The sequence below is a fragment of the Heterodontus francisci genome, chromosome 5 (genome assembly GCF_036365525.1).
Source record: "Heterodontus francisci isolate sHetFra1 chromosome 5, sHetFra1.hap1, whole genome shotgun sequence".
Lineage (NCBI taxonomy): Eukaryota > Metazoa > Chordata > Chondrichthyes > Heterodontiformes > Heterodontidae > Heterodontus > Heterodontus francisci.
The window spans coordinates 208,567,246-208,593,273 of record NC_090375.1 but is presented as its reverse complement, the minus strand read 5'-3'; the positions used below and the strand labels follow the sequence as shown (position 1 = coordinate 208,593,273).

The 26,028-nt window shown below is 46.1% G+C and overlaps 1 pseudogene; it reads left to right on the top strand.

The window, feature by feature from the left end:
• The first annotated feature begins 9,326 nt into the window (after nt 1–9,326).
• On the top strand, nt 9,327–25,441 carry LOC137370337 (zinc finger protein 271-like; annotated as a pseudogene).
• Nucleotides 25,442–26,028: the final 587 nt, after the last annotated feature.

Sequence of the window (26,028 nt, the reverse complement as noted above, 5' to 3'; positions counted from 1 at the left end):
ACTGGCTTCCAGTCACTAAAACAGCCGTCTGTCATCACTCTCTGTCTCCTACAGCTAAGCCAATTTTGAATCCACCTTATCAAGTTACCCTGTATGCCATGTGCATTTGCTTTCTTGATAAGTCTCCCATGTGGGATCTTGTCAAAGGCTTTGCTGAAATCCATGTAAACTACATCAACTGCACTACCCTCATCTACACACCTGGTCATATGCTCAAAAAGTTCAATCAAGTTTGTTAGGCATGACCTCCCTCTGACAAAGCTATGCTGACCATTCCTAATCAAATTTTGCCCCTCCAAGTGGAGATAGATTCTCTCCTTCAGAATTCTCTCCAATAGTTTTCCTACCACTGACGTGAGATTCACTGGTCTGTAGTTCCCTGGCTTATCTCTACGACCTTTCTTAAATAATGGGACCACATTAGCTGTTCTCCAGTCCTCTGGCACCTCCCCCGTGGCCAGAGAGGAATTAAAAATTTGGATCAGAGCCCCTGCAATCTCCATCCTCGCCTCCCACAACATCCTGGGACACAAATCGTTCGGACCTGGAGATTTGTCCGCTTTTAAGCCTGCCAAAACCTCCAATACCTTGTCACTCCCTATGACAGTTTGCTCAAGAACCTCACAGTCTCTCTCGCTGAGGTCCATATCTACATCCTCATTCTCTTGGGTGAAGACAGATGTGAAGTATTCGTTCAACACCCTACTAATGTCTTCTGGGGCATCCTTTTTCTCCAGCCCTGCAATGCTCTCCTGAATCAATAACGCCACTCCTCCCCCTTTTTTCCTTTTCCTATCTTTCCTGAACACCTTGTATCCAGGAATATTTAACACCCTGTCCTTCCCTTTTTTAAGCCAGGTCTCTCCTATAGCCACAACATCATATTTCCAGATGGCAATATGCGTCTCTACCTCACCAGTCTTATTAACCACACTCCGTGCATTCACATACATGCACATTAACCCTGATTCAGACTTTATTACTTTTTCCCTCACTCTAACCCCACACAATAACTTACTATTCCCTACTCTCGTGCTATCTATCTCCCCCAGTATTTTGCGCTCCTTGGTATTCCTCGCGATACTTGCTCCTGGTTTCCACACCCTGACAAGTTACCAGTTATACTTCCCTCCAATCTGAGCTCCCTCTCAGGTTCCCATTCCCCTGTCAATTTAGAATAAATCTTCCTCAACAGCACTAGCAAATCTCCTTGCGAGGATATTCATCCCAGTCCTGCTAAGATGCAACCTGTCTATCTTGTACAGGTTCTACCTGCCCCAGAACTGGTCCCAATATCTCAGAAATCTGATGCCCTCCCTCCTACACCAGTTATCCAGACATGTGTTCAATTGTTCAATTCTCCTATTCCACTGCTCACTGGCACGAGGGACTGGGAGTAATCCTGAGATTACTGCTTTTGAGGTCCTGCTTTTTAATCTCCTTCCTAGCTCCCTAAATTCTGCTCTCAGGACCTTATCTCCCTTCTTACCTATGTCATTGGTATCCTCTCCCAGAAGAATGTCCTGCAGCCGTTCCGTTACATCTTTGATCCTGACACCAGGGAAGCAACACACCATCCTGGAGTCATGTTTACTGCCGCAAAAATGCCTGTCTGTTTAGTTTAGAGATACTGCACTGAAACAGGCCCTTCGGCCCACTGAGTCTGTGCCGACCATCAACCACCCATTTATACTAATCCCATATTCCTACCACATCCCCACCTGTCCCTGTATTTCCCTACCACCTACCTTTTCTAGGGGCAATTTACCTACCAACCTGCAAGTCTTTTGGCTTGTGGGAGGAAACCGGAGCACCCGGAGGAAACCCACGCTGACACAGGGAGAACTTGCAAACTCCACACAGGCAGTACCCAGAATTGAACCCGGGTCGCTAGAACTGTGAGGCTGCGGTGCTAACCACTGTGCCGCCCCTAACTAACCTGTTTCCCTAACTAACGAATCCCCTATCACTACTGATCTTCCGCACTTCTTCCTCCCGTCCTGTGCAGCTGAGCCACCTGTGGTGCCACAAACTTGGCTCTGACTGCACTCCTCTGAGGAACCATCACCCTCACCAGTATCAGAAATGGAAAACTGATGAGCAAATGAGATCGTATCAGGGACTCCTGTACTCCCTGCCTGGTTCTCTTAGACTGCCTGGCGATCACCCATTCCCTGTCTGCCTGCATGCTCCTAACCTGCAGTGTTATCACCTCGTTAAACGTGCTATCCACATAGTCCTCTGCTTTGCGGCTGCACCACAGTGACTCCAGCTGCCGCTCCATTTCTGAAACCCAGAGCTCAAGCTTCTGCAGCCAGTGACACTTTCTGCAGATGTGTCTGTCTCAGACACATGGTAGTTCCATGACTTCCCACATGCCACAGGCTGCACATTCCACTCGGCGGAGCTGCCCTGCCATATATTAACTTTATAGACAATTCATTATAAGTAGAATAGTTTACCAGTTAGAACATAGAACATTACAGCGCAGTACAGGCCCTTCGGCCCTCGATGTTGCGCCGACCTGTGAAACCATCTGACCTACACTATCCCATTTTCATCCATATGTCTATCCAATGACCACTTAAATGCCCTTAAAGTTGGCGAGTCTACTACTGCTGCAGGCAGGGTGTTCCACGCCCGTACTACTCTCTGAGTAAAGAAACTACCTATGACATCTGTCCTATATCTATCACCCCTCAACTTAAAGCTATGTCCCCTCGTGTTTGCCATCACCATCCGAGGAAAAAGACTCACTATCCACCCTATCTAACCCTCTGATTATCTTATATGTCTCTATTAAGTCACCTCTCCTCCTCCTTCTCTCTAATGAAAACAATCTCAAGTCCCTCAGCCTTTCCTCGTAAGACCTTCCCTCCAAACCAGGCAACATCCTAGTAAATCTCCTCTGCACCCTTTCCAAAGCTTCCACATCCTTCCTATAATGCGGTGACCAGAACTGCACGCAATACTCCAGGTGCGGCCGCACCAGAGTTTTGTACAGCTGCAGCATGACCTCGTGGCTCCGAAACTCGATCCCCCTACGAATAAACGCGAACACACCATATGCCTTCTTAACAGCCCTATTAACCTGGGTGGCAACTTTCAGGGATTTATGTACCTGGACACCAAGATCTCTCTGCTCATCTACACTACCAAGAATCTTCCCATTAGCCCAGTACTCTGCATTCCTGTTACTCCTTCCAAAGTGAATCACCTCACACTTTTCTGCATTAAACTCCATTTGCCATCTCTCAGCTCAGCTCTGCAACCTATCTATGTCCCTCTGTCACCTACAACATCCTTCGGCACTATCCACAACTCCACCGACCTTCGTGTCATCCGCAAATTTACTAACCCACCCTTCTACACCCTCATCCAGGTCATTTATAAAAATGACAAACAGCAGTGGCCCCAAAACAGATCCTTGCGGTACACCACTAGTAACTAAACTCCAGGATGAACATTTGCCATCAACCACCACCCTCTGTCTTCTTTCAGCTAGCCAATTTCTGATCCAAAGCACTAAATCACCTTCAATCCCATACTTCCGTATTTTCTGCAATAGCCTACCGTGGGGAACCTTATCAAACACCTTACAGAAATCCATATACACCACATCCACGGCTTTACTCTCATCCACCTGTTTGGTCACCTTCTCAAAATACTCAATAAGGTTTGTGAGGCACGACCTACCCGTCACAAAACCGTGCTGACTTTCGCTAATGAACTTATTCTTTTCAAGATGATTATAAACCCTATCTCTTATAACCTTTTCCAACATTTTACCCACAACCGAAGTAAGTTACTCACCAACCAGCTCCTTCCACTGCCCTGAAGCAAGAAACAAATACATCAGTGAGTTTACCTGTGGCTACAGGGTTGATTCGGCTGTTATTAATCACATCTGGGACTGCTGCATAGCAGAAGGCCCTTGAACTTGGGTTTCTGTGTGAATTTTTCATTAACTTCATCTCAATTGGATCACAGAAAACTGTTATCTCATCAATGACTGGGTCTTCCAATGGCAAAATTGTTAGCCAGCAGTTTCCGCAGAAGTGAATGTGCCGAAAGGAAATTTTGTTAAACTTGTATCGAACACTGGTTCAGCCTCAACTGGAGCATTGTGTCCAGTTCTGGGTGCCACACTTTAGAAAAGATGTGAAGGCATGAGTGTGTGTGCAGAAAAGATTCACGAGAATGCTTCAGTTACAATGGAACATCAGTTACAGATTGGAGAAGTTGGGATTGTTTTCCTTGGATAACATTGAGAGGAGATTTGATTGAGGTATTTAAATTCGTGAGGGGTCTGGACAGGGTAGATAGGGAAAAACTGTTCCCATTGATGGAAGAATTGAGAACAAAAGGGCACAGATTTAGGAAAGAAGCAATGGTGACATAAGGAAAAACTTTTTCATGCAGCAAGTAGTTAGGGTCTGGAATGCGCTGCCTGAGAATGTGGTGGAGGCAGATTCATTTGAGGCATTCAAGAGGGAATTGGATGGTTATCTGAAAAGGAAGACTGTGCAAGGCTACTAGGGAAGTTGCTCCTTCGAGAGCCAGTGGACACATGACAGGCCAAATAGCCTCCTTGTGTATTGTAACAATTCAGTGATTCTGGGTCATGTATTTTTAGTTATCCTGGTCTCTAACACTCACTTCAATAAAACAGGGAATTCCTGCATCTATGCTGCAGCTCCTCTTTTTTATCTGGAGATCAAATGTCTGGGTGCATAATTGTACCAGCAGTTAACAGGATCCTGTAAACTCCTCCATCTGATAGTTTAATGCAGTTTATTTTAAATGTGTTGACTTTAAGTTAAATTATTTTAAATGTTTAGACTCAGGACTGTGGAGGAGTTGCATTACTGGTCAAAGAGGATATCACAGCTGTGCTGAAGGAGGGCGCTATGGAGGACTCGAGCAGTGAAGCAATATGGACAGAACTCAGAAATAGGAAGGGTGCGGTAACAATGTTGGGGCTGTACTACAGGCCTCCCAACAGCGAGCGTGAGATAGAGGTACAAATATGTAAACAGATTATGGAAAGATGTAGGAGCAACAGGGTGGTGGTGATAGGAGATTTTAATTTTCCCAACATTGACTGGGATTCACTTAGTGTTAGAGGTCCAGATGGAGCAGAATTTGTAAGGAGCATCCAGGAGGGTTTTCTAGAGCAGTATGTAAATAGTCCAACTCGGGAAGGGGCCATACTGGACCTGGTGTTGGGGAATGAGCCTGGCCAGGTGGTTGAAGTTTCAGTAGGGGACTACTTTGGGAATAGTGATCACAATTCCGTAAGTTTTAGAATACTCATGGACAAAGACGAGAGTGGTCCTAAAGGAAGAGTGCTAAATTGGGGGAAGGCCAACTATACCAAAATTCGGCAGGAGCTGGGGAATGTAGATTGGGAGCAGCTGTTTGAAGGTAAATCCACATTTGATATGTGGGAGGCTTTTAAAGAGAGGTTGATTAGCGTGCAGGAGAGACATGTTCCTGTGAAAATGAAGGATAGAAATGGCAAGATTAGGGAACCATAGATGACAGGTGAAATTGTGAGACTAGCTAAGAGGAAAAAGGAAGCATACATAAGGTCTAGGAGGCTGAAGAAAGACGAAGCTTTGAAAGAATATCGGGAATGTCGGACCAATCTGAAATGAGGAATTAAGAGGGCTAAGAGGGGTCATGAAATATCTTTCGCAGACAGGGTTAAGGAAAATCCCAAAGCCTTTTATTCATATATAAGGAGCAAAAGGGTAACGAGAGAAAGGATTGGCCCACTCAAGGACAAAGGAGGAAAGTTATGCTTGGAGTCAGAGAAAATGGGTGAGATTCTAAACGAGTACTTTGCATCGGTATTCACCGAGGAGAGGGACATGACGGATGTTGAGGTTAGGGGCAGATGTTTGATTACTCTAGGTCAAGTCGGCATAAGGAGGGAGGAAGTGTTGGGTATTCTAAAAGGCATTAAGGTGGACTTGTCCCCAGATCCAGATGGGATCTATCCCAGGTTACTGAGGGAAGCGAGAGAGGAAATAGCTAGGGCCTGAACAGATATCTTTGCAGCATCCTTAAACACGGCTGAGGTCCCGGAGGACTGGAGAATTGCTAATGTTGTCCCCTTGTTTAAGAAGGGTAGCAGGGATAATCCAGGTAATTATAGACCGGTGAGCCTGACGTCAGTGGTAGGGAAGCTGCTGGAGAAGATACTGAGGGATAGGATCTATTCCCATTTGGAAGAAAATGGGCTTATCAGTGATAGGCAACATGGTTTTGTGCAGGGAAGGTCATGTCTTACCAGCTTAATAGAATTCTTTGAAGAAGTGACAAAGTTGATTGATGAGGGAAGGCCTGGAGATGTCATATATATGGACTTCAGTAAGGCGTTTGATAAGGTTCCCCATGGCAGGCTGATGGAGAAAGTGAAGTCACATGGGGTCCAAGGTGTACTAGCTAGATGGATAAAGAACTGGCTGGGCAACAGGAGACAGAGAGTAGCAGTGGAAGGGAGTTTCTCAAAATGGAGACGTGTGACAAGTGGTGTTCCACAGGGATCCGTGCTGGGACCACTGTTGGTGATATACATAAATGATTTGGAGGAAAGTATAGGTGGTCTGATTATCAATTTTGCAGACGACACTAAGATTGGTGGAGTAGCAGATAGTGAAGGGGACTGTCAGAGAATACAGCAGAATATAGATAGATTGGAGAGTTGGGCAGAGAAATGGCAGATGGAGTTCAATCAGGGCAAATGCGAGGTGATGCATTTTGGAAGATCCAATTCAAGAGTGAACTATACAGTAAATGGAAAAGTCCTGGGGAAAATTGATGTCCAGAGAGATTTGGGTGTTCAGGTCCATTGTTCCCTGAAGGTGGCAACGCAGGTCAATAGAGTGGTCAAGAAGGCATACGGCATGCTTTCCTTCATCAGACGGGGTAGTGAGTACAAGAGTTGGCAGGTCATGTTACAGTTGTATAAGACTTTGGTTCGGCCACATTTGGAATACTGCGTGCAGTTCTGGTCGCCACATGACCAAAAGGATGTGGATGCTTTGGAGAGGGTGCAGAGGAGGTTCACCAGGATATTGCCGGGTATGGAGGGCGCTAGTTATGAAGAGAGGCTGAGTAGATTAGGATTATTTTCATTAGAAAGACGGAGGTTGAGGGGGGACCTGATTGAGGTGTACAAAATCATGAGAGGTATAGACAGGGTGGATAGCAAGAAGCTTTTTCCCCAGAGTGGGGGATTCAATTACTAGGGGTCACGAGTTCAAAGTGAGAGGGGAAAAGTTTAGGGGGGATATGCGTGGAAAGCTCTTTACGCAGAGAGTGGTGGGTGCCTGGAACGCGTTGCCAGCGGAGGTGGTAGACGCGGGCACGATGGCGTCTTTTAAGATGTATCTAGACAGATACATGAATGGGCAGGAAGCAAAGAGATACAGACCCTTAGAAAATCGGCGACATGTTTAGATAGAGGATCTGGATCAGCGCAGGCTTGGAGGGCCGAAGGGCCTGTTCCTGTGCTGTAATTTTCTTAGACAGTTGTTAAGAACAAAGAACAATCAGTTATTTTCTATGCTGGAGCCATTCTGTGAAATTCACACCAGAGGAGCCCAGCGCGGTAGCGCGGAGCTGAACAGTATCTGAAGCATGCACTTTTATCAGAGCTGTGCGAGTGCTGGAGATGCTTTTGCAGCGGGTGAGAGTCGGCTGGGTGCAGGGGAGGAATGGAGCCAGCAGGGAGGCTTCTGAAATACTTGGTGTAGGCCACAAGCTCGTAATGAGAACCTCCAGGTCCCAAATTTGCCGCTCCGGGGCTTTTACCCAGGACCAGGTCCCAGGTTGCCATCTTGACTGAGCGGGGAGTAGAGCGCATGCGTGGCCATCTTGGTGACATCGCAGTGTGGGTGGAACTTCAGGTCCCAGTGACGAAGAGGAAAAATCATTGACTCATTGATTTGATTCTCACTCTACAAATAGGGGCTGGAGAACTGAACCCAGCCAGAGTAGAAGGAGGCAGAAAACTGGCAGTGGAGGAAAGAAATGGTCCAGATTGGTGCCATGGGTTTGGATTTCAGCACAGGGAGGAGGGAGTGTGCATGGGACAGGGATTTACAGCTTTGGGGGAACAAGAGAGTAAAAAATGTTCCATAGAAACTAGAAATGTCTCTGCTGAGCTTCTGTCCTGTACTGAAAGTGATGACTTTTGTAAACTTGTTTCACAGGGTATGCGAAGGAGAGGATTTGCAGGCAATTTTATTCTCAGTGCACACAGGCGGTTTCCCACCATCTCCCCTGAGGGTGCTGGTAAGTGCCAGGGTTACTGAATTGTAACAGATTATCTGACTGTGTTGAACTCAGCATTCTGGTGTGATCAGTCCCTCCATGTCACCCTGGTCCAAAACACCTTCAGCACCCTCTTCCCTTCCTATGTAAGCATAGGAGATGTAACACATTTTAACTCCTCCTTTCTCACTGTCCAAGGCCCCAATCACTCCCTCAAGATCAAACAGCAAGTTGCTGAAATGGGAGGGAAAGATGTGTTTTGTGGTGACATCACACTGGAGGTGAGGGAAATGATGGAGGCTGGTGGGGTGGAAGGTGAGGACCAGATGAACCCTATTGTGCTTTTGGGAGAAAAGTGGGGAGAGCAAAACTGCGGGAAATGGAACGGAACAGAAAGGAGGAGGCTATAAGGAGCAAATTAATAAAACCCGTGGCAACGTGGGGTCAAACACTTCGATTTCAGTCCCAGGACCCAATGTAAATCGGATAATGTTCCCTGTTTTATAAATGCCCGGTGTGGGCCTCAAACCCTGAATAAGAACCTTCCAATCCTGTGTTTGTACCAAGCGGGAAGGCAGCTGCGGGACTTCTCCCGGTGACATGCCCGGTGTAGTTGTAGGAGGCAGGGCGCATACGCAGCCATCCTGGGCCAGGAAGCTGGAGGAGAGAATGTTGTAAATTTCTGTCCTGGACTGACAGTGATGGCTTTTGTAAACTCATTTTACAGGGGATTAGAAGGGGAGGATTTACAGACAGTAAACTCAAACCAAACATCAAATCAACTCAATTCATCAAGACCTGAATATCATCACCTGTAAATGAGGAAGGCAAAATGTTTGTCTGTTCTGTCAGTGGGAAAAGATTTCAAACATCAATGTAACTGGAAAAGCACCGAGACACACACAGCCGAGTGAGAGTGTTCCAGTACGCTGACTGTGGAAAGAAGTTTAACCAGTTACGCAGCCAGAAAGAAACATTTCACCATTCACAACAGGGAGAAACCGTACCTGGGTTCTGTGTGTAGGTGTGGCTTGAACTGATCATCCAAGCTGGAGAGACACAAGGACACTGGCACCACAGAGAAACCGTGGAAATGCGGAGACTGTGGGAAGGGATTCAATTACCCATCTGAATTGGAAACGCATCGACGCAGTCACACTGGGGAGAGGCCGTTCACCTGCTCTGTGTGTGGGAAGGGATTCATTCAGTCATCCACCCTGATGACACACCAGCGAGTTCACACTGATAACAAACCTTTTAAATGCTCTGATTGTGAGAAGAGCTTTAAAAGGAAAAAGGATCTGCTGAGACACCAACCCACTCATACTGGTGAGAGGCCGTTTACCTGCTCAGTGTGTGGGAAGGGATTCACTCAGTCAGGCAACCTGCTGATACACCAGCGAGTTCACACTGGGGAGAGGCCACTTACTTGTTCTATTTGTGGGAAAGGATTCACTCAGTCATCTGCTCTACTGACACACCAACTTGTTCACACTGATAAGAGACCGTTTAAATGTTCTGACTGTGCAAAGAGCTTTAAAAGCACAACAGATCTGCTGAAGCACCAGCGCACTCACACAGGGGAGAGGCCGTTCACCTGCTCCATGTGTGGGAAGGGATTCACTCATTCATCCACTCTGCTGACACACCAACGAGGTCACACTGGGGAGAAACCATTCACCTGCTCTGTGTGTGGGAAGGGATTCACTCAGTCATCCAACCTGCGGATACACCAGCGAGGTCACACTGGGGAGAGGCCGTTCACTTGCTCCATGTGTGGGAAGGGATTCACTCAGTCCTCCACCCTGCTGAAACACCAACGAGTTCACAAGTGACTGTAGGGGTTGGATTCTGCTGTTACTGTTGCTGTTAATCACATCGGGGACTGAACCATGTTCACTCTGACGGTTGGGGTTTGTTTCTGATGTTAATAACTTCTGTAGCTGGGCTGAAGTTTAATATTCAGAACGAATATCAAATAAATCATCTTTGTTTCCAACACACAGTATGTTGAGTATTTGTTTTCTTGAGGATAACAACTGAAATCCTGTTATTGATTGTTCCATTTTTGGGCCTTTTGTCCTCTGCTGAGGAAAAACTTGTCTTTTTGTCGTGACAGCAGAACATTTCAAAACACTTTCCAGCCAATTAAGTTCTACTGAAGTGCAGCCAATGTAGTAAAGTAGGAAATGCAGCAGGTAATTTGTGCACAGCAAGCTCCCACAGACAGCAATGTGATAATGTCCAGATAATCTGTTTTAGTGATGTTGATTGAGGAATAAATATTGGCCAAGATTCTGGGAAGAACTCCCTGGATCTTTGATATTTGTTGGTTGAAGGTCTCATCTGAAAGATGGGACTCTGACTGTGCTGTGCTCCCTCAGTACTGCATTGGAATATCAGACTAGATTTTATACTCCAGTCTGTGTATGTGGATTTGAACCCACAACCTACTGACTCAGCGATGAGAGTGCTTCCCGTAACTAACATCTCATTACTCTGGATTATTTCAGTTCTCAAAACTTCCATTACTCCCATGGACAGGTCTCAGCTCCCCATACATGCCACACTGCCTCTCCTATCCTTGATATCCAGAGAAGGTACCTGTCCTGGGAGTGCTTGATGGGGACAGCATAGAAGGAGCTTTACTCTGTGTCTAACCCATGCGTTACCTTATCTGGGAGTGTTTGATGGGATAGTGTAGAGAGAGTTCTGATGAAAGGTCACTGACCTGAAACATTAATCCTGCTTCTGTTTCTACAGATGCTGCCAGACCTGCTGAGTATTTCCAGCACTGTCTGCTTTTATTAGAGAGAGATTTACTCTGTATCTAACCGGTGTTGTATCTGCTCTGGGATGTTTGATGGGACAGTGTAGAGGGAGCTTTGCTCTGTATCTGACCTGTGCTGTATCTGACTGCAGAATGCTTCAAGACACAGAGTGCTCAGACTGTCCCATTCCCCGTCACTGACATCTATTGACATAACCCAAAGATAAGAGAAACCCATCAGTTTCTCCCCTGGACATAGATGTGGAGGGACAGTGAGTGTCCTGAACATTTTTGTACAGTCTGTTCGATTTTTCATCCCTGGATCTGAATCTTTTGCTGATGATTTTAATTTGAGGTCCTCTAGTTACTGACTCACTGACTAGTGGAAATAGTTTTTCCTCCTGTACCTGATGAAACTTTAAACCCCTCCCTCAGATCTCCAATGACCCTTTGTGCTAATGAAAAGAGTCCCAGTTTCTCTAATCTCTCCTGATAACTAAAGCCTCTCTTCCCTGTTATCATCTCAGTGATTCACTTCTACATCCTCTCCATGGCCTTGACATCCTGCTGTAAGGCGCTCAAAACTTAACTCAATATTCTAACAGCAGCCTAGCCAATGATTTGTACAGGTTTACGTGACCTCTGTCCTTTTGTACTCGACAGCCTGAATTATAAAACCTAGAATCCCATGTGCACTTTAACCACTTTATCAACTAGTCCACCCACTTTTAAAGATTTGTGTCTCTGAACTCCTTGTAGGTTTTAGAGATATTAGTATAACATGTTTAAAATACATTGACATCAAATGTCTGATATAATGTGTATTATGCAATGGAGAGTTTAGTCTGAGTTAGAACCTCAAACAGATGCGTCACTGCTGACAGGTCACCCTGGCAACACTGAGACGTTTCATTCCACAGAATCCGTTCATTGGAAACGTTCATTGGCACAGTGGCGCAGTGGTTAGCACCGCAGCCTCACAGCTCCAGCGACCCGGGTTCAATTCCGGGTGCTGCCTGTGTGGAGTTTGCAAGTTCTCCCTGTGTCTGCGTGTGTTTCCTCCGGGTGCTCCGGTTTCCTCCCACATGCCAAAAACTTGCAGGTTGATGGGTTAATTGGCCATTATAAATTGCCCCTAGTATAGGTAGGTGGTAGGGAAATATAGGGACAGGTGGGGATGTGGTAGGAATATGGGATTATTGTAGGATTAGTATAAATGGGTGGTTGATGGGCGGCAGAGACTCGGTGGGCCGAAGGGCCTGTTTCAGTGCTGTATCTCTAAACTAAACTAATCTGATTGGGGAAAGGACCGGGTTTATCAGTTTTATTAACCACAATATAAACAAACCTGAGTGAGGAATAGATTAGATTATAATGTGTGCTGTTTATACCTATAATTATGAAGCTATAAGAAATAACCGAACGAACAGTAAGCAGGGTAGTTTCGGGATAATGAGAAAATTGCTGAAGAAAAATAACTGCTGGGAACCAGGGAATGTGTTCTTGTAAATCACAGATTAGAGAAATTCCAGCTGTCTTTTCCTCAGTTCCTGCCAAAACCCAGCAGAGAAGACAAAGTCAGGTACCAGAGCTGGATCACTACAGGGTATAAAAGTGAGGGGATACTGATGTAAGGGGGCAGTCGGGACTGGAGACAACCTCAGGGTGCCTGAGGTTCCATCCGACTGACTGACCGCGTGTAAGTGACTGTGGACACACGGGACTTGCATGTTCACTCTGATTGAAAGATCAATATTAGATGCGGCAGAGGACAGAGAATCTGCTCAGCTCATGCTTCTTAATCCGGTACTGACTAAAGTTTCTGACCCTGGACTTTGGAAGGTCGAATTTGAATGCAGAATACAGACAAAGACAGGATTCTTGGTAGTGTGGAGGAACAGAGGGATCTTGGGGTCCACGTCCATAGATCGCTCAAAGTTGCCACCCAATTTGATAGGGTTGTTAAGAAGGCGTATGGTGTGTTAGCTTTCATTAACAGGGGGATTGAGTTTAAGAGCCGCGAGGTTATGCTACAGCTCTATAGGGCCCTGGTTCGACCACACTTGGAATATTGTGTTCAGTTCTGGTCGCCTCATTATAGGAAGGATGTGGAAGCTTTAGAGAGGGTGCAGAGGAGATTTAGCAGGATGCTGCCTGGACTGGAGGGCATGTCTTACGAAGAAAGATTGAGGGAGCTAGGGCTTTTCTCATTGGAGCGAAGAAGGATGAGAGGTGACTTGATAGAGGTATACAAGATGATGAAAGGCATAGATAGAGTGGATAGCCAGAGACTTTTTCCCAGGGTGGAAAGGGCTATCACCAGGGGGCATAATTTTAAGGTGATTGGAGGAAGGTTTCGGGGAGATGTCAGAGGTAGGTTCTTTACACAGAGAGTGGTGGGTGCGTGGAATACGCTGCCAGCGGTGGTAGTAGAAGCGGATACATTAGGGACATTTAAGCAACTCTTGGATAGGTACATGGATGATAGTAGAATGAAGGGTAGGTAGTTAGTTTGATCTTGGAGTAGGTTAAAGGTTTGGCACAACATCGTGGGCTGAAGGGCCTGTACTGTGCTGTACTGTTCTATGTTCTATGACTCTGAAATCTGCGACTTAATAAGACACGGTGTTAGCTAGAATCTTCCACTTCTACTCTTCTCTACTTGTTGTAAACATTTAGCATTTAGTGAACATTTTATTATTAACTTACAAAAGTTTCATCTCATTTCTGTTAAATTTCATCTGATATCTCCCTGCTGTATTTACTAATCTGTGAATTCACAGTGAAGTCACTTACATTTCCTCCTCACAGTTCCCCATACTCTTTATTTTAAAGTTAGCTGGAGATTTTGATCTTCTGTCCCAGATCATTTCTCTAAATTGAGAAGAGCAATGGTCCCAAAACTGACCCTGGGGAGACCGCTGTTTCTGTCCCTCCAGTCTGAAGAACATCCATTAACCAATACTCTGTTTTCTCCCTTTACCCAACTTCTCATCCACATTACTCCACTCCCTTCAATACCACAATATTTAATTTTATCAATAATCCTCCTGACTTGCACCTTTTGACAATCCATCTACACAATATCCACTGCATTTCCTACACTGTGCTATTCCCTTAATTAATCCCTGCTGTCTGTCCTGAATGAATCCATTTCACTAACAAATGTTGAAATGTTTGCTCCACACCCACAGGGTTTTATCTGTTTAAAGCCACAACAGAAAGGGCCAGTTTACTCCTGGAGTTTGAGATAATCCGGTTTAAAAATGATGCAGAGTTTCAGCCAATGAGGAACATCTGGGCTCAGCCCCACCCACTCAGTGCCGTAAGCCCCGTCACTCTCAAACGTCAATTGGTTGGAAGACCAACTGCCAGCTTGGTCCTCCAGTCCCGTCCCTCTTCCTATTGGTCTACAACTCACATCGGTTAGCCAGGAATTGTGAGCTGCCAGGTCAGAGGGGTGAAGGGAGCGGGTGGAAAAAAAAGCCGGGGGAGTGGCTCCCAGGTTCACCCCGGCCGGAAAGCACAGTGGAAGTGGCAAACTCCAGGAGGAACAGCAAGTGCTGGGAACTCTCAGGGAGTATCTGTAAATGGAAGAGAAATTTGAAAACCTTGCATTTCTAAAGAGCTTTTCATGAACACAGGATATCCGAAAGTGCTTTATAGCCAATTAAGCAGTTTTCAAGTGTAGTTACTGTTGAAATGTCAGAAGTATGGCAGCGTTTTCAAGCTCCCAAAAATAGAAATGTGGTGATGATCAGATAATCTGCTTTTGAGATGTCTGTTGAGGGCTAAATTTTGGCCAGGATACAGGGAATAACACTGCCCTGCTCTCATAGAATCATAGAAAGTTTACAACACAGAAAGAAGCCACTTGGACCATTGTATCTGTGCCGGCTGAAAAATTAACCACTCAGCGTAATCCCACTATCCAGCATTTGGTCAATAGCCCTGCAGGTTACAGCAATTGAGGTGCACATCAAGGCACTTTTTAACTGAGTTGAGGGTTTCTGCCTCTACTACCCTTTCAGGCTCGAAAGCCCTGAATGATGACAGTGGGATACTGACAGAAGTCCGCAACAAAATTTACAGAACTGGATTCATATCTGTGGATCTGATGCAATCAGTGTTCATTAAGCTCCCAAAGAAGCCATGAGTGTGTTCAGAGCACAGGACAATAAGCCTCATGAGCTATGTGATGAAAATGATTTTAATTATCATTTTGGAAAGAAGTGGAGGACATTAATAACATGCCAGTAATTGACAAAGAGACGAACGTAGGTGAAGACCTGGGAACAATCATTATTACGGAAGAGGTCGTGTTGGGCAAGCTAATGGAGCTAAGGATTGATAAGTCTCCTGGCCCCGATGGAATGCATCCCAGGGTTCTAAAAGAGATGGCAGGAGAAATAGCAGGTGCACTGACGGTAATTTTCCAAAATTCGCTGGACTCTGGGGTAGTCCCAGTTGATTGGAAAACAGCAGATGTGACGCCACTGTTTAAAAAGGGAGCTAGACAAAAGTTGGGGAATTATAGACCGATTAGCTTAACCTCTGTAGTGGGGAAGATGCTTGAGTCTATCATCAAGGAAGAAATAGCAGGGCATCTCGATAGAAATTGTCCCGTTGGGCAGACGCAGCATGGGTTCATGAAGGGCAGGTCATGCTTGACAAATCTTTTGGAATTCTATGATGACATTACGGGCAAGGTGGATAATGTGGACCCAGTGGATGTGGTGTATCTAGATTTCCAAATGGCCTTCGACAAGGTGCTGCACAAGAGGCTGCTGCATAAGATAAGGATGCATGGCGTCAGGGGTAAAGTATTAGCATGGATGGAGGATTGGTTGACGAACAGGAAGTAGAGAGTGGGGATAAATGAGTGCTATTCTGGTTGGCAATCAGTCACTAGTGGTGTGCCTCAGGGATTGGTGTTGGGACTGCAATTATTTACAATTTATATAGATGATTTGGAGTTGGGGACCACGTGTAGGGTGTCAAAGTTTGCAGATGACACTAATATGAGTGGCAGAGCAAAGTGTGCAGATGACTGTGAAACTTTGCAGAGGAACATAGATACATTGAGTGAGTGGGCAAAGCTCTGGCAGATGGAATACAATGTTAGTAAATGTGAAGTCATTCATTTTGGTAGGAGTAACAGTAAAAAGGATTATTACTTGAATGGTAAAAAGTTGCAGCATGCTGCTATGCAGAGGGACCTGGGTGTCCTTGTGCATGAATCGCAGAAGGTTGGTCTGCAGCTACAGCAAGTAATTAGGAAGGCAAATGGAATTTTGTCCTTCATTGCTCAAGGGATTGAGTTTAAAAGCAGAGAGGTTATGTTGCAGCTGTATAAGGTACTGGTGAGGCCGCACCTGGAGTACTGTGTGCAGTTTTGGTCTCCTCACTTGAGAAAGGATATACTGGCACTGGAGAGGGTGCACAGGAGGTTCACTAGGTTGATTCCGGAGTTGAGGGGGTTGGCTTATGAGGAGAGACTGAGTAGATTGGGATTATATTCATTGGAGTTCAGAAGAATGAGGGGGGATCTTATAGAAACATATAAAATCATGAAGGGAATAGATAAGATACAAGTAGAGAGGATGTTTCCACTGGCAGGTGAAGCTAGGACAAGAGGGCATAGCCTCAAGATTAGAGGGAGCAGATTTAGGACTGAATTAAGAAGGAACTTCTTCACCCAGAGGGTTGTTAATCTATGGAATTCCTTGCCCAGTGAAGTAGTTGACGCTTCTTCAGTAAACGTCTTTAAAGCTAAGGTAGATATCTTTTTGAACAATAAAGGAATTAAGAGATACTGTGGGAGCGCGGGTAAGTGGATCTGAGTCCACAAAAAGATCAGCCATGATCTTATTGAATGGCGGAGCCGGCTCGAGGGGCCGTACGGCCTACTCCTGCTCCTAGTTCTTATGATCTTATGAAATAACCAATCTATACGAGCAGAGGTAGATGATAATTAGTCAGGATTCAGACCAAAGAAAAGAACAAGAGAGGGCGTCTTTAACTTGCAAGTAACGATCGAAAGATATCCGGAAGTACAAAATCCTGTGTTTAAATATGGTTTATAGATTGAGAAGGCGTTTGATAGAGTCGACCATCAGAAAATAATGGAGTGCTTAAACAAACTAGAAATTGACAAATGATAAAAGGATAATTCCGAATCTATATTGGCAGAAATCAGCAGTGATGAGACTTGATAGCGGCTTGTCAGACAGTTTCCCAATCAAAAGAGGAGTGTGTCAGGGTTGTGTTGTGTTCCCAAAACTGTTCAACCTATACACAAACTATCTGGAGACATCGAACATCTACCAGGTTGCAATATTGGTGGGTTGGACATTAACAACTTGAGATACGAGGATGATACTGCACTGATTGCAGAGTCAGAAGAGGCCCTACAGGAAATAGTAAACAAGGTGAATGTCGGGAATGTGGAATATGAATTAAGATTGAATATGAAAAAAAGCTAGACAATGGTGATAACCAGAGACCTAACCACAAGTGAAAATTGAAGTAAATGGATTATCCCTTTGGAACAAGTGTAAAGGTTTATATATCTTGGAACAGCTTATCACAGATGATGGGAGATGTGACTGTGAGATCTAAAGGAGAATTGAGACTGTTGAGAATTGTTGATGACTTCTTCCATTACTTGTTAACATCAAAGAAATTGACCCTGAATCTTAAAAGAATGCTGAGGTGTTACATTTTGTCATCTATGTTATATGCCTCGGAGACATGGAAAACAAATAAAGAGACTATTGATGAGCTGAATGCATTTGAGATGTGGACATTTTGGAAGATGTTGCATGTAATATAGACAGAAAGACTTTGAGGAAGTGCTGGAAATGACTGGAGAAAAGAGGAAACATCAAAGAGAGAAAGATGCAATACTTGGACCATATCATTATAGCAGAGGTAGACCGAGACAATTATTGGAAGGAAAGATTGATGGAAAACATAGGAGAGGGAAGCAGAGAAGAAAATAGATGACAGATATAAAGGACTGGATGCAGTTGACCTACTCAATGTGTAAGGACAGACAGAGGTGACGATCCATGACAGTGAATCTTCTGGAAAAAAGATGACACCAAGGAACAGACAAACCCTCACAGGCAGTGAGTTCCAGACCCCCAGCACCCAGTGTGACACCAACAAACAAACAAACCCTCACAGGCAGTGCATTCCAGACCTTTACTAACCACTGTGCCACAAACAAACAAACCCTCACGGGCAGTGAGTTCCAGACCCCCACCACCCTCTGATACCAACAAACAAACAAACCTCACAGGCAGTGAGTTCCAGACCTTTACTAACCAATGTGCCACAAACAAACCCTCACAGGCAGCGAGTTCCAGACCCCCAGCACCCTCTGTGATACCGACAAAGAAACCCTCACAGGCAGTGAGTTCCAGACCTTTACTAACCACTGTGCCACAAACAAACAAACCCTCACAGGCAGCGAGTTCCAGACCTTTACCAACCATTGTGCCACAAACAAACAAATCCTCACAGGCAGCGAGTTCCAGACCTTTACTAACCACTATGCCACAAACAAACAAACCCTCACAGGCAGCAAGTTCCAGACCCCCAGCACCCTCTGTGATACCGACAAAGAAACCCTCACAGGCAGTGAGTTCCAGACCTTTACTAACCACTGTGCCACAAACAAACAAACCCTCACAGGCAGCGAGTTCCAGACCTTTGCCAACCATTGTGCCACAAACAAACAAATCCTCACAGGCAGCGAGTTCCAGACCTTTACTAACCACTATGCCACAAACAAACAAACCCTCACAGGCAGCAAGTTCCAGACCCCCAGCACCCTCTGTGATACCGACAAAGAAACCCTCACAGGCAGTGAGTTCCAGACCTTTACTAACCACTGTGCCACAAACAAACAAATCCTCACAGGCAGCGAGTTCCAGATCTTTACTAACCACTGTGCCACAAACAAACAAATCCTCACAGGCAGTGAGTTCCAGACCTTAACCAATCACTGTGCCATAAACAAACAATTAGGGTAGCTAGTGTGATACCAACAAACAATTAGGGTAGCTAATGTAACCCCACTATTTAAAAAGGGAGGTAGTGAGAAAACAGGGAATCATAGACCAGTGAGCCTGACATCAGTAGTGGGGAAAATTCTAGAGTCCATTGTCAAAGATTTTATAGCCGAGCACTTGGAGAAGTGGTAGAATCGGACAAAGTCAGCATGGATTTACAAAACGGGAATCATGCTTGACATATCTACTAGAATTCCTTGAGGATGTAACTAGTAGAGTTGATGAGGGAGAGCCAGTGGATGTGGTTTATTTGGACTTTCAGAAGGCTTTCGACAAAGTCCCACATAAAAGATTAGCATGTAAAATTGAAGCGCATGGGATTGGGGGTAGTGTATTGCGATGAATAGAAAATTGGTTGGCGGACAGGAAACAAAGAGTAGGAATAAATGTATCTTTTTTTACGAATGGCAGGCAGTGACCAGTGGGGACTGCAGGGATCAGTGCTAGGACCCCAGCTATTCACAATATACATTAATGATTTGGATGAGGGAACTAAATGTCTCCAAATTTATGGATGACACAAAGCTGGCTGGGAGGGTGAGTTGTGAGGAGGATGCAGAGAGGCTTCAGGTGGATTTGGACAAGTTGAATGATTGGGCAAATGCATGGCAGATGCAGTATAATGTGGATAAATGTGAGGTTATCCACTTTGGTAGCAAAAACAGGAAGGCAGATAATTATCTGAACAGCTAAAAACTGAGAGAGGGGAAAATTCAACGAGACCTGGGTGTTCTCGTTCACCAGTCGCTGAAGGTAAGCATGCAGGTGCAACAGGCGGTAAAAAAAAGTGCAAATGGTTTGTTGGCCTTCATAACGAGAGGATTTGAGTACAAGAGCAGGGATGTCTTGCTGCAATTATACAGGGCCTTGGTAAGGCCACACCTGGAATATTGTGTGCAGTTTTGGCCTCCTTATCTGAGGAAGGATGTTCTTGCTATAGAGGGAGTGCAGCGAAGGTTTACCAGACTGATTCCTGGGATGATGGGACTGACGCATGAGGGGAGATTGAGTCGGTTCGGATTATATTCGCTGGAGTTCAGAAGAGTGAGGGGGGATCTCATAGAAACCTATAAAATTCGAACAGAACTTGACAGGGTAGATGCAGGAAGGATGTTCCTGATGGTGGGGGCATCCAGAACCAGGGGCCATAGTCTAAGGATACGGGGTAAACCTTTCAGGACTGAAATAAGGATAAATCTCTTTGCCCAGAGAGTGGTGAACCTGTGGAATTCGCTACCACAGAAAGTAGTTGAGGCAAAAACATTGTCTGTTCTCAAGCTGTTGGGGCGAAAGGGATCAAGGGATATGGGGGGAAAGCGGGAACAGGTTACTGAGTTGGATGATCAGCTATGATCATAATGAATGGGGGAGCAGGCTCGAAGGGCCTAATGGCTTGCTGCTGCTCCTGTTTTGGTTTTTTTTAGAGATACAGCACTGAAACAGGCCCTTCGGCCCACTGAGTCTGTGCCAACCAACAACCACCCATTTATACTAATCCTACTGGCAACACCTATGCAATCATATTCAGCTGGCCTCAGACACTGGAAACATCAGAGGAATGTATGATGGCATTAAGAGAGCTTTTGGGCCAACCATCAAGAAGATCGCCCCCCTCAAATCTAAATCAGGGGACATAATCACTGACCAACGCATACAAATGGACCGCTGGGTTGAGCACTACCTAGAACTGTACTCCAGGAAGAATGTTGTCACTGAGACTGCCCTCAATGCAGCCCAGCCTCTACCAGTCATGGATGAGCTGGACATACAGCCAACAAAATCGGAACTCAGTGATGCCATTGATTCTCCAGCCAGCGGAAAAGCCCCTGGGAAGGACAGCATTACCCCTGAAATAATCAAGAGTGCCAAGCCTGCTATACTCTCAGCACTACATGAACTGCTGGGATGAGGGAACAGTACCTCAGGACATGCGCGATGCCAATATCATCACCCTCTATAAAAACAAAGGTGACCGTGGTGACTGCAACAACTACCGTGGAATCTCCCTGCTCAGCATAGTGGGGAAAGTCTTTGCTCGAGTCGCTCTAAACAGGCTCCAGAAGCTGGCCGAGCGCGTTTACCCTGAGGCACAGTGTGGCTTTTGTGCAGAGAGATCGACCGTTGACATGCTGTTCTCCCTTCGTCAGATGCAGGAGAAATGCCGTGAACAACAGCTGCCCCTCTACATTGCTTTCATTGATCTCACCAAAGCCTTTGACCTCGTCAGCAGACGTGGTCTCTTCAGACTACTAGAAAAGATTGGATGTCCACCAAAGCTACGAAGTATCATCACCTCATTCCATGACAATATGAAAGGCACAATTCAGCATGGCGGCACCTCATCAGACCCCTTTCCTATCCTGAGTGGCGTGAAACATGGCTGTGTTCTCGCACCCACACTCTTTGGGATTTTCTTCTCCCTGCTGCTTTCACATGCGTTCAAGTCTTCTGAAGAAGGAATTTTCCTCCACACAAGATCAGGGGGCAGGTTGCCCGTCTAAGAGCGAAGTCCAAAGTACGGAAAGTCCTCATCAGGGAACTCCTCTTTGCTGAAGAGTGCCTGCAGAGTCTCATCGACAGGTTTGCAGCTGCCTGCAATGAATTTGGCCTAACCATCAGCCTCAAGAAAACGAACATCATGGGGCAGGATGTCAGAAATGCTCCATCCATTAATATTGGCGACCAATCTCTGGAAGTGGTTCAAGAGTTCACCTACCTAGGCTCAACTATCACCAGTAACCTGTCTTGATGCAGAAATCAACAAGCGCATGGGAAAGGCTTCCACTGCTATGTCCAGACTGGCCAAAAGAGTGTGGAAAAATGGCGTACTGACACGGAATACAAAAGTCCGAGTGTATCAAGCCTGTGTCCTCAGTACCTTGCTCTATGGCAGCGAGGCCTGGACAACGTATGTCAGCCAAGAGCGACGTCTCAATTCATTCCATCTTCGCTGCCTCCGGAGAATACTTGGCATCAGGTGGCAGGACCGTATCTCCAACACAGAATTCCTCGAGGCGGCCAACATCCCCAGCTTATACACACTACTGAGTCAGCGGCGCCTGAGATGGCTTGGCCATGTGAGCCGCATGGAAGATGGCAGGATCCCCAAAGACACATTGTACAGCGAGCTCGCCACTGGTATCAGACCCACCGGCCGTCCATGTCTCCGCTTCAAAGACTTCTGCAAACGCGACATGAGGTCCTGTGACATTGATCACAAGTCGTGGGAGTCAGTTGCCAGCGTTCGCCAGAGCTGGCGGGCAGTCATAAAGGCGGGGCTGAAGTGTGGCGCGTCGAAGAGACTTAGTTGGCAGGAAAAAAGACAAAAGCGCAAGGGGAGAGCCAACTGTATAACAGCCCCGACAAACAAATTTTTCTGCAGCACCTGTGGAAGATTCTGTCACTCTAGAATTAGCCACTCCAGACGCTGCTCCACACACCACTGACCAACTCCAGGCACTTACCCATTGTGTCTCGAGATAAGGAGGCCAAAGAAAAAAAAAAGAAAAACATTAATCCCATATTCCCTACCAATTTCCTGCCACCTACCTACACTAGGGGCAATTTATAAAGGCCAATTTACCTATCAACCTATAAGTCTTTGGCTGTGGGAGGAAACCGGAGCACCCAGCGAAAACCCACGCGGTCACAGGGAGAACTTGCAAACTCTGCACAGGCAGTACCCAGAACTGAACACGGGTTAGTGGAGCTGTGAGGATGTGTGAAAAAACTTTTCCTTATCTCCCCTCCAACCATTTGGACTGAACAGTATCAGAAGCATGCGCAGTGTCATTTTGATCAGAGCTGTGCGAGTGCTGGAGGGGCTTTTGCAATGGGTGAGAGTCGGCAAGGGCGCAGGGGAGGAATGGAGCCGGCGGGCGGGGAGGCTTCAGAAATACCTGGTGTAGGTCTCAAGCTCCCAATAAGAACCTCCAGGTCCCTCGATTTGCAGCTCCTGGGCTTTTTCCCGGGAACAGGCCGCAGATTAATAGCCACAATCTTGGTTGAAGGAGAGCGGAGCGCTGCGCGGTCATCCTGGTCATGTCACAGTGTGGGCGGAGCTTCAGGTCCCGTTGACCCAGAGAAAAAAATTCATTGACTCATTGATTTGATTCTCACTGTGCAAACAAGAGCTGGAGAACGGAATCCAGCAGAGTAGAGGGAGGCAGATAACTGGCAGTGGAGGAAAGAAATGGTGCCATGGGTTTGGATTTCAGCACAGGGAGGAGGGAGTGTTTGTGGGGCAGGGATTTACAGCTTTGGAGGAACAAGAGAGCAAAAAACGTTCCATAGAAACTGGGATTATCTGATCTGAATTTCTATCCTTTACTGACAGTGATAACTTTTGTAAACTCCTTTTACAGGGTATTAGAAGGGGAGGAATTGCAGACTGAAACCAAATTTCCCCTGAAAATCTGACTCACTCAGTTCACCAGGGCCTGAATATCATCACCGCCTTTGAATGCAAAAGGAGAAATGTTTGACTCTTCTGTCTGTGGGAAAAGATTTCAAACATCGGTGTAATTGAAAAAGCACCGAACACAGACACCCGATTGAGAGTGTTCCAGTGCACTGACTGTGGAAAGAGCTTTAACCAGTTACGCAGCCTGAAAAAACATTGCACCATTCACGGCGGGGAGAAACCTTACACGTGTTCTGTGTGTGGACAAGGCTTCTACTGATCATCCAACCTGGAGAGGCACAAGGACACCCGCACCACGGAGAAACCGTGGAAATGTGGTGACTGTGGGAAGGGTTTCAATTACCCATCACTGTTGGATACACATCGCCGCAGTCACACTGGGGAGAGGCCGTTCACCTGCTCCGTGTGTGGGAAGGGATTCACCGAAGCATCCCATCTTTTGAAACACAAGCACATTCACACTGGGGAAAAACCGTTCACCTGCTCCATTTGTGGAAAGGGATTTAATCAATCGTCCACCCTGCTGACGCACCAGCGAGTTCACACTGGGGAGTGGCCGTTCACCTGCTCTGTATGTGAGAAGGGATTCACTCGGTCATCCCACCTGCTGACACACCAGCGAGTTCACACTGGGGAGAAGCCGTTCACCTGCTCCATTTGTGGAAAGGGATTTAATCAAACATCAGCCCTGCTGACACACCAGCGAGTTCATACTGGGGAGAAGCCATTCACCTGCTCAGTGTGTGGGAAAGGATTCATTAATTCATCCCTCCTGCTGAGACACCAGCGAGTTCACACTGGGGAAAGGCCGTTCACTTGCTCCACTTGTGGGCAGAGATTTAAGCAATCGTCCCACCTGCTGACACACCAGCGAGTTCACACTGGGGAGTGACCGTTCACCTGCTCCATTTGTGGAAAGGGATTTAATCAAACATCAGCCCTGCTGACACACCAGTGAGTTCATACTGGGGAGAAGCCATTCACCTGCTCAGTGTGTGGGAAAGGATTCATTAATTCATCCCTCCTGCTGAGACACCAGCGAGTTCACACTGGGGAGTGACCGTTCACCTGCTCCCTGTATGGGACGGGATTCTCTAATTCATCCCCCCTGCTGAAACACCAGTGCATTCACACGATGGGGAGGCCATTTGTGGAGAGGGACTTGATCATCCACCCTGCTGTCACACCAGCGACTTCACACTGGGGCTGTTCCATAGAAACTAGAATTGCCTGTTCTGAATTTCTATCCTGTACTGACTTTTGCAAACTGATTTTATAGGGATTAGCAGCTGTTGCCCTGTTCCGTGTGTGGACAGGGATTCACTTAGCCATCCAACCTACTGACACACCAGTGATTTCACAAGTGACTGCAGGGATTCGGTTCTCTTGTTATTGCTGCTGTTAATCACATCCAGGACTGAATCTTGACCGGAAGCCTGTTTCCAATTGGGTTTCCACAGGGCACAACACTAAGCTGCTTGCTTTTCATGAAATATATCAATGATTTAGACTTAAATAAGTAAAAAGTTTGCAGATGATACAAAAATAGGTTGTGTGCTTGATAATAAAGAAGAAAGCTGTAGACGACAGCAAGATATCAATGAACCCGTCAGGTGGGCAGAAATGTGGCAAATAGAATTCAATTTGGAGAAGTGTGAGGTAAGCATTTGGGGAGGACAAACAGGGCAAGGGAATACACAGTGAATGGTAGGACAAAAAGTGTTGAAGGACAGAAGGATCTTGGAGTGCATGTCCACAGATATCTGATGCTAGCAGGACAAACATATAAGGTGGTCAAGAGGCATGTGGATTACTTCCCTTTATTAGCCGAAGCCCAGAGGATAAGAGCAGGAAGATTATGCTAGAACTGTATAAAGTTTCCCCCCCCCCCCCCCCCCCCCGCCTCATAGCTAGAGAACTGCGTACAGTTCTGGTCTCTGCATTAATCAGCTATAAAGTTAGCAAGTTTGCCGATGACACGAAGGTTGCTGGAGTTGTGAATAGTGTGGAAGGCTGTTGTAGGTTGCAACGGGACATTGACAGGCTGCAGAGCTGGGCGGAGAAGTGGCAGATGGAGTTCAACCTGGAAAAGTGTGAAGTGATTCATTTTGGAAGGTTGAATTTGAATGCGGAATACAGGCTTAAAGACAGGATTCTTGGTAGTGTGGAGGAACAGAGGGATCTTGGGGTCCATGTCCATAGATCGCTCAAAGTTGCCACCCAAGTTGATAGGGTTGTTAAGGCGTATGGTGTGTTGGCTTTCAATAACAGGGGGATTGAGTTGAAGAGCCACGAGGTTATGCTGCAGCTCTTTAGGGCCCTGGTTCGACTACACTTGGAATATTGTGTTCAGTTCTGGTCGCCTCATTATAGGAAGGATGTGGAAGCTTTCGAGAGGGTGCAGAGGAGATTTACCAGGATGCTGCCTGGACTGGAGGGCATGTCCTACGAAGAAAGATTGAGGGAGC